This window comes from Staurois parvus, unplaced genomic scaffold, assembly GCF_062004578.1.
Source record: "Staurois parvus isolate SC_StPar_1 unplaced genomic scaffold, SC_StPar_1.0 ptg001031l, whole genome shotgun sequence".
In the NCBI taxonomy this organism is placed as follows: domain Eukaryota; kingdom Metazoa; phylum Chordata; class Amphibia; order Anura; family Ranidae; genus Staurois; species Staurois parvus.
Window position 1 is genome coordinate 177,102 of NW_028318827.1, and position 13,844 is coordinate 190,945.

Here is a 13,844-nt window from a genome sequence, read left to right on the forward strand (position 1 = left end):
AGCCGGGGTTGGTACAGGCAGCAGAGAATCAGTGTTGAGGTCGCAAGCCGGGGTTGGTACAGGCAGCAGAGAATCGGTGTTGAGGTCGCAAGCCGGGGTTGGTACAGGCAGCAGAAAATCAGTGTTGAGGTCGCAAGCCGGGGTTGGTACAGGCAGCAGAGAATCGGTGTTGAGGTGACAAGCCGGGGTTGGTACAGGCAGCAGAGAATCGGTGTTGAGGTGACAAGCCGGGGTTGGTACAGGCAGCAGAGAATCAGTGTTGAGGTGACAAGCCAGGGTTGGTACAGGCGGCAGAGAATCAGTGTTGAGGTGACAAGCCGGGGTTGGTACAGGCGGCAAAGAATCAGTGTTGAGGTCGCAAGCCGGGGTTGGTACAGGCAGCAGAGAATCAGTGTTGAGGTCACAGGCCCGGGGTTGGTACAGGCAGCAGAGAATTGGTGTTGAGGTGACAAGCCGGGGTTGGTACAGGCAGCAGAGAATCAGTGTTAAGGTGACAAGCCGGGGTTGGTACAGGCAGCAGAGAATCAGTGTTGAGGTGACAAGCCGAGGTTGGTACAGGCAGCAGAGAATCAGTGTTGAGGTGACAAGCCGGGGTTGGTACAGGAGGCAGAGAATCAGTGTTGAGGTGACAAGCCGGGGTTGGTACAGGAGGCAGAGAATCAGTGTTGAGGTGACAAGCCGGGGTTGGTACAGGCAGCAGAGAATCGGTGTTGAGGTGACAAGCCGGGGTTGGTACAGGCAGCAGAGAATCAGTGTTGAGGTGACAAGCCGGGGTTGGTACAGGCAGCAGAGAATCAGTGTTGAGGTGACAAGCCGGGGTTGGTACAGGCGGCAGAGAATCAGTGTTGAGGTGACAAGCCGGGAATGGTACAGGCAGCAGAGAATCAGTGTTGAGGTGACAAGCCGGGTTTGGTACAGGCAGCAGAGAATCAGTTTTGAGGTGACAAGCCGGGGTTGGTACAGGCGGCAGAGAATCAGTGTTGAGGTGACAAGCCGGGGTTGGCACAGGCAGCAGAGAATCAGTGTTGAGGTCGCAAGCCGGGGTAGGTACAGGCAGCAGAGAATCAGTGTTGAGGTCGCAAGCCAGGGTTGGTACAGGCAGCAGAGAATCGGTGTTGAGGTCGCAAGCCGGGGTTGGTACAGGCAGCAGAGAATCGGTGTTGAGGTGACAAGCCGAGGTTGGTACATGCAGCAGAGAATTGGTGTTGAGGTGACAAGCCGGGGTTGGTACAGGCAGCAGAGAATCGGTGTTGAGGTGACAAGCCGGGGTTGGTACAGGCAGCAGAGAATCAGTGTTGAGGTGACAAGCCGGGGTTGGTACAGGCAGCAGAGAATCAGTGTTGAGGTCGCAAGCCGGGGTTGGTACAGGCAGCAGAGAATCAGTGTTGAGGTCGCAAGCCAGGGTTGGTACAGGCAGCAGAGAATCGGTGTTGAGGTCGCAAGCCGGGGTTGGTACAGGCAGCAGAGAATCAGTGTTGAGGTGACAAGCCGGGGTTGGTACAGGCAGCAGAGAATCAGTGCTGAGGTCGCAAGCCGGGGTTGGTACAGGCAGCAGAGAATCAGTGTTGAGGTGACAAGCCGAGGTTGGTACAGGCAGCAGAGAATCGGTGTTGAGGTGACAAGCCGGGGTTGGTACAGGCAGCAGAGAATCGGTGTTGAGGGGACAAGCCGGGGTTGGTACAGGCAGCAGAGAATCGGTGTTGAGGTGACAAGCCGGGGTTGGTACAGGCAGCAGAGAATCAGTGTTGAGGTGACAAGCCGGGGTTGGTACAGGCGGCAGAGAATCAGTGTTGAGGTGACAAGCCGAGGTTGGTACAGGCAGCAGAGAATCGGTGTTGAGGTCGCAAGCCGGGGTTGGTACAGGCAGCAGAGAATCGGTGTTGAGGTGACAAGCCGAGGTTGGTACATGCAGCAGAGAATTGGTGTTGAGGTGACAAGCCGGGGTTGGTACAGGCAGCAGAGAATCGGTGTTGAGGTGACAAGCCGGGGTTGGTACAGGCAGCAGAGAATCAGTGTTGAGGTGACAAGCCGGGGTTGGTACAGGCAGCAGAGAATCAGTGTTGAGGTCGCAAGCCGGGGTTGGTACAGGCAGCAGAGAATCAGTGTTGAGGTCGCAAGCCAGGGTTGGTACAGGCAGCAGAGAATCGGTGTTGAGGTCGCAAGCCGGGGTTGGTACAGGCAGCAGAGAATCAGTGTTGAGGTGACAAGCCGGGGTTGGTACAGGCAGCAGAGAATCAGTGCTGAGGTCGCAAGCCGGGGTTGGTACAGGCAGCAGAGAATCAGTGTTGAGGTGACAAGCCGAGGTTGGTACAGGCAGCAGAGAATCGGTGTTGAGGTGACAAGCCGGGGTTGGTACAGGCAGCAGAGAATCGGTGTTGAGGGGACAAGCCGGGGTTGGTACAGGCAGCAGAGAATCGGTGTTGAGGTGACAAGCCGGGGTTGGTACAGGCAGCAGAGAATCAGTGTTGAGGTGACAAGCCGGGGTTGGTACAGGCGGCAGAGAATCAGTGTTGAGGTGACAAGCCGAGGTTGGTACAGGCAGCAGAGAATCAGTGTTGAGGTCGCAAGCCGGGGTTGGTACAGGCAGCAGAAAATCAGTGTTGAGGTCACAGGCCGGGGTTGGTACAGGCAGCAGAGAATCAGTGTTAAGGTGACAAGCCGGGGTTGGTACAGGCAGCAGAGAATCAGTGTTGAGGTGACAAGCCGAGGTTGGTACAGGCAGCAGAGAATCAGTGTTGAGGTGACAAGCCGGGGTTGGTACAGGCAGCAGAGAATCAGTGTTGAGGTGACATGCAGGGGTTGGTACAGGAGGCAGAGAATCAGTGTTGAGGTCACAAGCCGGGGTTGGTACAGGCAGCAGAGAATCAGTGTTGAGGTGACAAGCCGGGGTTGGTACAGGCAGCAGAGAATCAGTGTTGAGGTGACAAGCCGGGGTTGGTACAGGCGGCAGAGAATCAGTGTTGAGGTGACAAGCCGGGGTTGGTACAGGCGGCAGAGAATCAGTGTTGAGGTGACAAGCCGGGGTTGGTACAGGCAGCAGAGAATTAGTGTTGAGGTGACAAGCCGGGGTTAGTACAGGCAGCAGAGAATCAGTGTTGAGGTCACAGGCCGGGGTTGGTACAGGCAGCAGAGAATCAGTGTTGAGGTCGCAAGTCGGGGTTGGTACAGGCAGCAGAGAATCAGTGTTGAGGTGACAAGCCGGGGTTGGTACAGGCAGCAGAGAAGATATCAGAGAAGAGCAGGCAGGACTATGTGGTGCACAATAATCTGGCAAGGAAACAGGAAGGACATAAGAAGCTGGTCAACCACCCTGATTATGATCATGTGACCAGAGGCAGAAGAGACTACAATGCAGGTGAGCAGAACTAGGGCAACAGTTACAGCAAAGGCTGGAGTGGGCGGATAGGTAAGTCATGCCTCGGTCTGTAGGTGGGTTCAATGCCTGGCGGAGAGAGTCCAGGGCTGTCAGATAGACTCTGACCACGTTCAGACAATGGAGAGCTAATGGAGCAGATGGAGGACAAAGATGGAGGACGAAGATGGAGGACAAAGATGGAGGACAAAGCCTTCGTGAAGGTGGAAGGCTGACACCACTTTGGGTAGAAAGGAGCGTCTTGCATGCAGAACCACGTCATCCCTGTGAGGAATGAGGAACAATAGCAAGCTTCTAACTCAAAATTCCATCTGCAGACATGATGGCCACCAAGAAGGCCAGTTTGTGAGTGTCTGCATCCAGCGGGCAGAGCCTTGTACTCCTCACCCTGCCGGTGTTGGTGTTACACGGAAGTGGCTGTCCGTCTCCTCAATACATGTGTGTGTCTATCCGGGCAGCACAGGGGCTGAATGGTTCGCACTTCTACCTGGCAGTACCAGGGTCATTGGTTCAAATCCCAAACATAGCACCAGCTGCTTGGAGTTTGCATGTTCTCCCTGTGCCTGCATGGGTTTCCTCCCACACTCCAAAAACATGCTGAGGTGAATGTCTAAATTGTCCCTAGTATGTGTATGTATGAATGTAAGTTAGGGACCTTAGATTGGATGCTCCTCGGGGGCGGGGACTGATGGGAATGTACCATATATATGTAAATCGATGGCGCTGTAGAAGTACCTGTAATAAATAATTTGCATGAGAGATCACTCAAGGGGGGTTCTGCAGGGAAGAGAGGACCAAACTGAGATCCTGAAGAAGGGAAGGGTGTTGTAACCGGGGTTTGATCCAGAAGACACCCAAACAATGGGAAGAAAAGCCGGAGGTTTCCAGGACTGAATGGATGCTGTGGCAGCCTGCTCCTTAAGGCCGAGGCCTGGTTAGGTTCTGATTGTAGGAAGGCCAGAATGCGAGGCACAGAGTAACATCTGGGGGTTCACATGGGGCAGGAAATGATTTCCAGGTACAGTAGTACATGTCTGGCAAAGTGGCTCTTCTGGCTCTGAGTAAGGTGGGAATGACAGTCAGAGATAGACTTGTCCTCCAAGATTTGGGTGTCAGGAGCCACGCCGGTACAGACAAAAGAGTGAGGGCAGAAAACAAAGACCAAGTGGTCCATCCAGTGTGCCCCATTATTGTCCACTGTATTGTCGTCTGAGTCTAGATCTATGTTGGCCCAAGCATGTTTGAAGCCACTTACTATTAAAGCCGGTGACCGAGAAGGAGAACGGAATAGAGGGGCCCTGAGACAGCGGGTCTGGCCTGTTTGGAAGGGACCAGGGGTCATCTCCTAGAATGTATGTCTGCGTACCAAGTTCTTCTGGGCCAGTTCCCCAATTTCTTCTCTTCCTCTATTTTGTGAAGGACACTGGAGGGAAAGCATATTTCTCTGTCCGACACCCCAGGACTCGAGGTATCTTCATATCCATTACCAAAGGGCTATGCTGCCACCATCAGGTAACTGGACACTTTGCTGCTTTCTTAGAACGTCGTGTACGTGCCGTCTCTGCTTTCCATCTGAGTTTGTCTCAAGCTGTTGGAACAGGAAACTGGCTCAATCTGGAACTGTTGCCATATGGCCCAGAGGCCAAGAGGAATGGTACCTGGACAATGGATGGACAGGGTCATCTGGTAATGCTGTTGGGCACTGTGCAAATTTCTATTGCCTAGTGGACTTGAAGAGTGCAATACAGGCCCACAGCAGTGTCCCCCAGCAGGGAAGTCATGTCCCTGAAGGCCCTAGTGGTGTGCCTACCAAGATAGGTAAGTGTGAACCCTCTGGTGGTCCTGCAGCATAGAATGGTGAGACCCTCTGATGGGGATTCCTCTGGTAGCTGAATCAGGTAGATACCTGGAAGATTTTTCCTTTCATTTGAGAATGGCTCGAAAGACTCTGTTCAGCAGATCACTTGTGGGGTGTTTCATCTGTGCATGTGTGCAGGATCCTTTGGTTGAAGTGCTGGTCAGCAGAGCTGCCTTGTAAGAAGCAGTTTGATCGTCAACCCGATCAAGGGGAGCCTTTGGCCCTTCCTTGGATGATTACACCCAAAAAATAACTGGGGGTAACACTACCCTGTTCATGCTGAAAAGAAGGTGAAGTCTGAGGTGCAGAAGTCTACCCATCCTTGTACTTCCGAAAAATATTCCTTTTGTCCATCTGTAAGCCTAAGCTCATGGACTTCAAGTTGGGGGCAAGTCCTACTCCCAGTGAAGGGGTGCCCCCACTCAATTGGGTGGGGGGCGATTGCAAGCCTTCTCGTTTAGACCGGGGAGATTGTAGATGAATGGGTCTGCAGCGTAATGACTTGTGGCTACAAGCTGGAATTCTCAAGCCTTCCCCTTCCATGTTTCATGCTCTCAATTGTCAGCTCCAATCCCAGAGGAAGAAAAGGTTTGAGGTTTCTACCTCTTCATGGTGCCCCAGCCGAATGGCAATGTTTGCCCAATTCTGGATCCCAAAGGCCTCAACAGGTATCTTTGTGTGCAAACATGCCAAATGGAACCTGTCCAGTCAGTGGTCACCTTCCTAAAGTGGAGTCATTTCTGGTGTCAGTGGATGTGAAAGTCTCATATCTACACGTCCTAATCTACCCGTCACACCAATGGTTCCTTCGGAGAACAAACCTGTCCAGTCAGTGGTCACCTTCCTAAGGCGGAGTCATTTCTGGTGTCAGTGGATGTGAAAGTCTCATATCTACACGTCCTATTCTACCCGTCACACCAATGGTTCCTTCGGAGAACAAACCTGTCCAGTCAGTGGTCACCTTCCTAAAGTGGAGTCATTTCTGGTGTCAGTGGATGTAAAAGTCTCATATCTACACGTCCTAATCTACCCGTCACACCAATGGTTCCTGCGGAGAACAAACCTGTCCAGTCAGTGGTCACCTTCCTAAGCAGAGTCATTTCTGGTGTCAGTGGATGTGAAAGTCTCATATCTACACGTCCTAATCTACCCGTCACACCAATGGTTCCTTCGGAGAACAAACCTGTCCAGTCAGTGGTCACCTTCCTAAAGTGGAGTCATTTCTGGTGTCAGTGGATGTGAAAGTCTCATATCTACAGGTCCTAATCTACCCGTCACACCAATGGTTCCTGCGGAGAACAAACCTGTCCAGTCAGTGGTCACCTTCCTAAAGTGGAGTCATTTCTGGTGTCAGTGGATGTGAAAGTCTCATATCTACACGTCCTAATCTACCCGTCACACCAATGGTTCCTGCGGAGAACAAACCTGTCCAGTCAGTGGTCACCTTCCTAAAGTGGAGTCATTTCTGGTGTCAGTGGATGTGAAAGTCTCATATCTACACGTCCTAATCTACCCGTCACACCAATGGTTCCTGCGGAGAACAAACCTGTCCAGTCAGTGGTCACCTTCCTAAGCAGAGTCATTTCTGGTGTCAGTGGATGTGAAAGTCTCATATCTACACGTCCTAATCTACCCGTCACACCAATGGTTCCTTCGGAGAACAAACCTGTCCAGTCAGTGGTCACCTTCCTAAAGTGGAGTCATTTCTGGTGTCAGTGGATATAAAAGTCTCATATCTACACGTCCTAATCTACCCGTCACACCAATGGTCCCTGCGGAGAACAAACCTGTCCAGTCAGTGGTCACCTTCCTAAAGTGGAGTCATTTCTGGTGTCAGTGGATATAAAAGTCTCATATCTACACGTCCTAATCTACCCGTCACACCAATGGTTCCTTCGGAGAACAAACCTGTCCAGTCAGTGGTCACCTTCCTAAATTGGAGTCATTTCTGGTGTCAGTGGATGTGAAAGTCTCATATCTACACGTCCTATTCTACCCGTCACACCAATGGTTCCTTCGGAGAACAAACCTGTCCAGTCAGTGGTCACCTTCCTAAAGTGGAGTCATTTCTGGTGTCAGTGGATGTAAAAGTCTCATATCTACACGTCCTAATCTACCCGTCACACCAATGGTTCCTTCGGAGAACAAACCTGTCCAGTCAGTGGTCACCTTCCTAAAGTGGAGTCATTTCTGGTGTCAGTGGATGTAAAAGTCTCATATCTACACGTCCTAATCTACCCGTCACACCAATGGTTCCTTCAGAGAACAAACCTGTCCAGTCAGTGGTCACCTTCCTAAAGTGGAGTCATTTCTGGTGTCAGTGGATATAAAAGTCTCATATCTACACGTCCTAATCTACCCGTCACACCAATGGTTCCTGCGGAGAACAAACCTGTCCAGTCAGTGGTCACCTTCCTAAAGTGGAGTCATTTCTGGTGTCAGTGGATGTAAAAGTCTCATATCTACACGTCCTAATCTACCCGTCACACCAATGGTTCCTGCGGAGAACAAACCTGTCCAGTCAGTGGTCACCTTCCTAAAGTGGAGTCATTTCTGGTGTCAGTGGATGTGAAAGTCTCATATCTACACGTCCTATTCTACCCGTCACACCAATGGTTCCTTCGGAGAACAAACCTGTCCAGTCAGTGGTCACCTTCCTAAAGTGGAGTCATTTCTGGTGTCAGTGGATGTGAAAGTCTCATATCTACACGTCCTATTCTACCCGTCACACCAATGGTTCCTTCGGAGAACAAACCTGTCCAGTCAGTGGTCACCTTCCTAAAGTGGAGTCATTTCTGGTGTCAGTGGATGTGAAAGTCTCATATCTACACGTCCTAATCTACCCGTCACACCAATGGTTCCTTCGGAGAACAAACCTGTCCAGTCAGTGGTCACCTTCCTAAAGTGGAGTCATTTCTGGTGTCAGTGGATGTGAAAGTCTCATATCTACACGTCCTAATCTACCCATCACACCAATGGTTCCTTCGGAGAACAAACCTGTCCAGTCAGTGGTCACCTTCCTAAAGTGGAGTCATTTCTGGTGTCAGTGGATGTGAAAGTCTCATATCTACACGTCCTAATCTACCCGTCACACCAATGGTTCCTTCGGAGAACAAACCTGTCCAGTCAGTGGTCACCTTCCTAAAGTGGAGTCATTTCTGGTGTCAGTGGATGTGAAAGTCTCATATCTACACGTCCTAATCTACCCATCACACCAATGGTTCCTTCGGAGAACAAACCTGTCCAGTCAGTGGTCACCTTCCTAAAGTGGAGTCATTTCTGGTGTCAGTGGATGTAAAAGTCTCATATCTACACGTCCTAATCTACCCGTCACACCAATGGTTCCTTCGGAGAACAAACCTGTCCAGTCAGTGGTCACCTTCCTAAGGCGGAGTCATTTCTGGTGTCAGTGGATGTGAAAGTCTCATATCTACACGTCCTAATCTACCCGTCACACCAATGGTTCCTTCGGAGAACAAACCTGTCCAGTCAGTGGTCACCTTCCTAAGGCGGAGTCATTTCTGGTGTCAGTGGATGTGAAAGTCTCATATCTACACGTCCTAATCTACCCGTCACACCAATGGTTCCTTCGGAGAACAAACCTGTCCAGTCAGTGGTCACCTTCCTAAAGTGGAGTCATTTCTGGTGTCAGTGGATGTAAAAGTCTCATATCTACACGTCCTAATCTACCCGTCACACCAATGGTTCCTTCAGAGAACAAACCTGTCCAGTCAGTGGTCACCTTCCTAAAGTGGAGTCATTTCTGGTGTCAGTGGATGTGAAAGTCTCATATCTACACGTCCTATTCTACCCATCACACCAATGGTTCCTTCAGAGATCAAACAATTTTTAGTTTGTAGCTGTTCGGCCTTTTCACTGTACCCAGAGTATTCACCAACGTCTTGGATCTGGTCTTGGGTCTCCTGCATCCCTAGGGTATGTCCACTGGGGGTAACTTAGATGACCTTCCACTCCGGGAGCAATTTCCTCCACTTCTGGAGTCCAATGTGCTTGAGATGTTGAACACTGGAAAGATTTGCGTAGATTCTGCAGATCCAAAAGCAGTCCCTGGTCCCAACCCAACACCTAGAATATCTGGGCCTGATCTTGGAAAAATGCTTGTTCTGTGACAAAGGGTACCTGCGGTATTTTACTCCCCTTGATCGAACGGCATTGATTGGTGGTCACATGTTGTCCCTGTCTAGTGTCCATTGGAGAAGGAAGAGTAGTCCTGCTAGCAGGTTACACGAAGCACACATCTGCTGCAAATATTTAGAGGAAAGAGGGTAGAGGTTCAAGTAAAGAAGAGAGAAGACTGGGCAGGCAAGTGAGGGAATGAAGAGTTGCTACCTGAAGTCCAAACCGTTACTAAGTTCTACCAGGTAGATATTGGGGTCTCTGCAGACGCAACCTTCGGGCAGAGGGTCCTGAAGGCAGTTGTGTGAGGTTCTAACCCATTGTGGTTTTGGTTCATGAGGCCTGTTGCCGCGTTGCCCTCCCCTCATATTCATCGCTTTAGGACGTGTCTAGGATGAAGCTCAAGTTCTCCTAAATGAAGGGAAGGCTTTTGATTGAAGGTTGATTACCCAGCTGGAGAGGAATCCCTCAGCAGAAGATTGTCCAGGTTCCCTGTGACCCGAATGCCCGATGTTTTTCAGAGGTGTGGGTAGGGGTGCAAATACATTTGTGAATACTCTGAGTGCATTGGATTGGCTGGATGACAGTGTGACAATCTGGATGAGGTGGGTGAATGGCAATATGTAGCCAGGCAACTTGAATGTCTACTGATGGCAGATGTTCCCGTTGTTTTAGAGGGGCAAATATCGACCTTCTGGATTCCATACAAGGTTCTTGTTTAGGGACTTTAGGACAAATACCCCCGTTAGGATTTGGTACCATGAACAGGTTTGAATAGAATCCTTTGAACCTAGAGCAGGGGTGTCAAACTGGTGGCCCTCCAGCTGTTGTGCAACTACAAGTCCCATCATGCCTCTGCCCAGGGGCGGACTGACCATTTGGAAACTTGGGCACTACCCGAGGGCCCTGGGTCAGTAGGGGGCCCCATGAGATGCCCCTGGTACCTTTTTCATAGGCTTTTTTGAGTTTTGGGCAAGGACACAGGGGCCCCATGATCCCCTATTGCCCGGGGGCCCCATGAGTTGTCAGTCCGCCCCTGGCTCTGCCTTTGGGAGTCACGTTTGTAACTGTCAATCTTGCAATGCCTCATGGGACTTGTAGTTTGGCAACATCTGGAGGGCCGCCACTTTGACACCCGTGATCTACAGGGACAACCACTCCCTGGAACAAAAGTAGGTTCAGGGTGGTCTGAAAATCTGTCTGTTATTGGGCAGATGTTGGCTCGTGTGAGAGCAGAAAACGAGGTGATGGAGTCTGAAACCCTTTTGAGGCCACCAACTGAACCCTCAGGCCTGGGAGGGGGTTCTAGGATTATGCCTGGGGGGACCACGCCCAGCAGTGTCAGCGGCTATGAAGACCACGCTTGTGTCACCTACCATCAGGATATTCCCGACACGAATGTACACGGAATCCGGGGAACAACCCTCATAACACCAACGTGTGTCCCTCAGACCCATGAAGTGACTACAGACAATGGATATGCAGCATGTGTGTGGAAGGTGGTTGTCACGGGATCCCCCACACGCCACGCCCACAGCGACTAACCGAGGCGCACGTGGGGCCGTGACTTGGGGTACGAGGGAATAAAGGGGACACAATCTGAATATCTAAAACCGTATATAAGATCAGCCGTGATATCCTTCCACAGCTGCACTACCTCTGCCCACCACCGGGGGAGACTCCACTACAATCCAGAGGGCTGACCACACCCTGCACTACCTCTGCCCACCACGGGGGGAGACTCCACTACAATCCAGAGGGCTGACCACACCCCGCACTACCTCTGCCCACCACCGGGGGGAGACTCCACTACAATCCAGAGGGCTGACCACACCCCGCACTACCTCTGCCCACCACCGGGGGGAGACTCCACTACAATCCAGAGGGCTGACCACACCCCGCACTACCTCTGCCCACCACCGGGGGGAGACCCCACTACAATCCAGAGGGCTGACCACACCCTGCACTACCTCTGCCCACCACCGGGGGAGACTCCACTCCAATCCAGAGGGCCGACCACACCCCGCACTACCTCTGCCCACCACCGGGGGGAGACTCCACTCCAATCCAGAGGGCCGACCACACCCCGCACTACCTCTGCCCACCACCGGGGGAGACTCCACTACAATCATGAGGGCCGACCACACCCCGCACTACCTCTGCCCACCACCGGGGGGAGACTCCACTACAATCATGAGGGCTGACCACACCCCGCACTACCTCTGCCCACCACCGGGGGGAGACTCCACTCCAAACCAGAGGGCTGACCACACCCCGCACTACCTCTGCCCACCACCGGGGGAGACTCCACTACAATCCAGAGGGCTGACCACACCCTGCACTACCTCTGCCCACCACCGGGGGAGACTCCACTACAATCATGAGGGCTGACCACACCCCGCACTACCTCTGCCCACCACCGGGGGGAGACTCCACTACAATCATGAGGGCTGACCACACCCCGCACTACCTCTGCCCACCACCGGGGGAGACTCCACTACAATCCAGAGGGCTGACCACACCCCGCACTACCTCTGCCCACCACCGGGGGAGACTCCACTACAATCATGAGGGCTGACCACACCCCGCACTACCTCTGCCCACCACCGGGGGGAGACTCCACTACAATCCAGAGGGCTGACCACACACTGCAGATACAAATCTTATATACAATCTGGTGCACTGATTAGAGGGGAGGAGCTTAGTAATCACACCCTTCTAGGGCCCCTCCAGCTACATACAGCTTGAACCCCGATGTTATCACCCTTCCACTGTCCACACCCCCCACACCAGACACACCCCTCCCCCACACCAGACACACCCCTCCCCCACACCAGACACAACCCTCCCCCACACCCCCCCTCACACCAGACACACCCCTCCCCCACACACACCCCCACACCAGACACACCCCTCCCCCACACCAGACACACCCCCCCGCACCAGACACACCCCTCCCCCACACACCCCCACACCAGACACACCTCTCCCCCCCCACACACCCCCACACCAGACACACCTCTCCCCCACCCCCCCGCACCAGACACACCTCTCCCCCCCACACACCCCCACACCAGACACACCTCTCCCCCACCCCCCCGCACCAGACACACCTCTCCCCCACCCCCCCGCACCAGACACACCTCTCCCCCACCCCCCCGCACCAGACACACCTCTCCCCCCCACACACCCCCACACCAGACACACCTCTCCCCCACCCCCCCGCACCAGACACACCCCTCCCCCACACACCCCCACACCAGACACACCTCTCCCCCACCCCCCCGCACCAGACACACCTCTCCCCCACCCCCCCGCACCAGACACACCTCTCCCCCACCCCCCCCGCACCAGACACACCTCTCCCCCACCCCCCCCGCACCAGACACACCTCTCCCCCACCCCCCCGCACCAGACACACCTCTCCCCCACACCCCCCCCCCCGCACACACCCCCACACCAGACACACCCCTCCCCCACACCAGACACACCCCCCCGCACCAGACACACCCCTCCCCCACACCCCCCCTCACACCAGACACACCCCTCCCCCACACACCCCCCGCAACAGACACACCTCTCCCCCACACCCCCCCAGCACCAGACACACCCCTCCCCCACACACCAGACACACCCCTCCCCCACACACCAGACACACCCCTCCCCCACCAGACACACCCCTCCCCCACACACCCTCTGCATCAGTTACACCCCTCCCCCACACACCAGAACACCCCTCCCCCACACACCAGACACCCCCCTCCCCCACCAGACACACCCCTCCCCCACACACCCTCTGCATCAGTTACACCCCTCCCCCACCCCCCCACGAGACACACCCCTCCCCCACACCCCCCCCCCCACACCAGACACACTCCTCCCCCACACCAGACACACCCTCCCCCCACACCAGACACGCCCCTCCCCCACACCAGACACACCCCTCCCCCACACCCCCCCCCACACCAGACACACCCCTCCCCCCACACCAGACACACCCCTCCCCCACACCAGACACACCCCTCCCCCCACACCAGACACACCCCTCCACACACACAGATCTCCGTCTGGCCGATCTGTTACCTTTACAATCTGCCCACACACAGTGCAATTGTATACAGATTGCCAACGAGTTTAACTGAGCGTTTAAAGGCACTAAAATCCAATCCAATCCAATCTCTCCAATCTGATCCCTCCAATCTAATCCATCCAATCTAATCCATCCAATCCGATCTCTGCAATCTAATCTCTCCAATCTAATCCCTCCAATCTAATCTCTCCAATCTAATCCCTCCAATCTAATCTCTCCAATCTAGTCTCTCCAATCCCATCTCTCCAATCCCATCTCTCCAATCTAATCTCTCCAACCTAATCCATCCAATCCGATCTCTCCAATCCCATCTCTCCAATCTAATCTCTCCAATCTAATCCCTCCAATCCCATCTCTCCAATCTAATCCCTCCAATCCAATCTCTC

General features: G+C 53.5%; 1 protein-coding gene across 10 annotated transcripts in view; it reads right to left on the reverse strand.

The window, feature by feature from the left end:
• The window catches only part of LOC149441063 (ankyrin repeat and SOCS box protein 10-like), a 54,605-nt gene that overhangs the window by 35,325 nt on the left and 5,436 nt on the right, over nt 1–13,844 (reverse strand). The gene's annotated exons all lie outside the window — the stretch shown is intronic.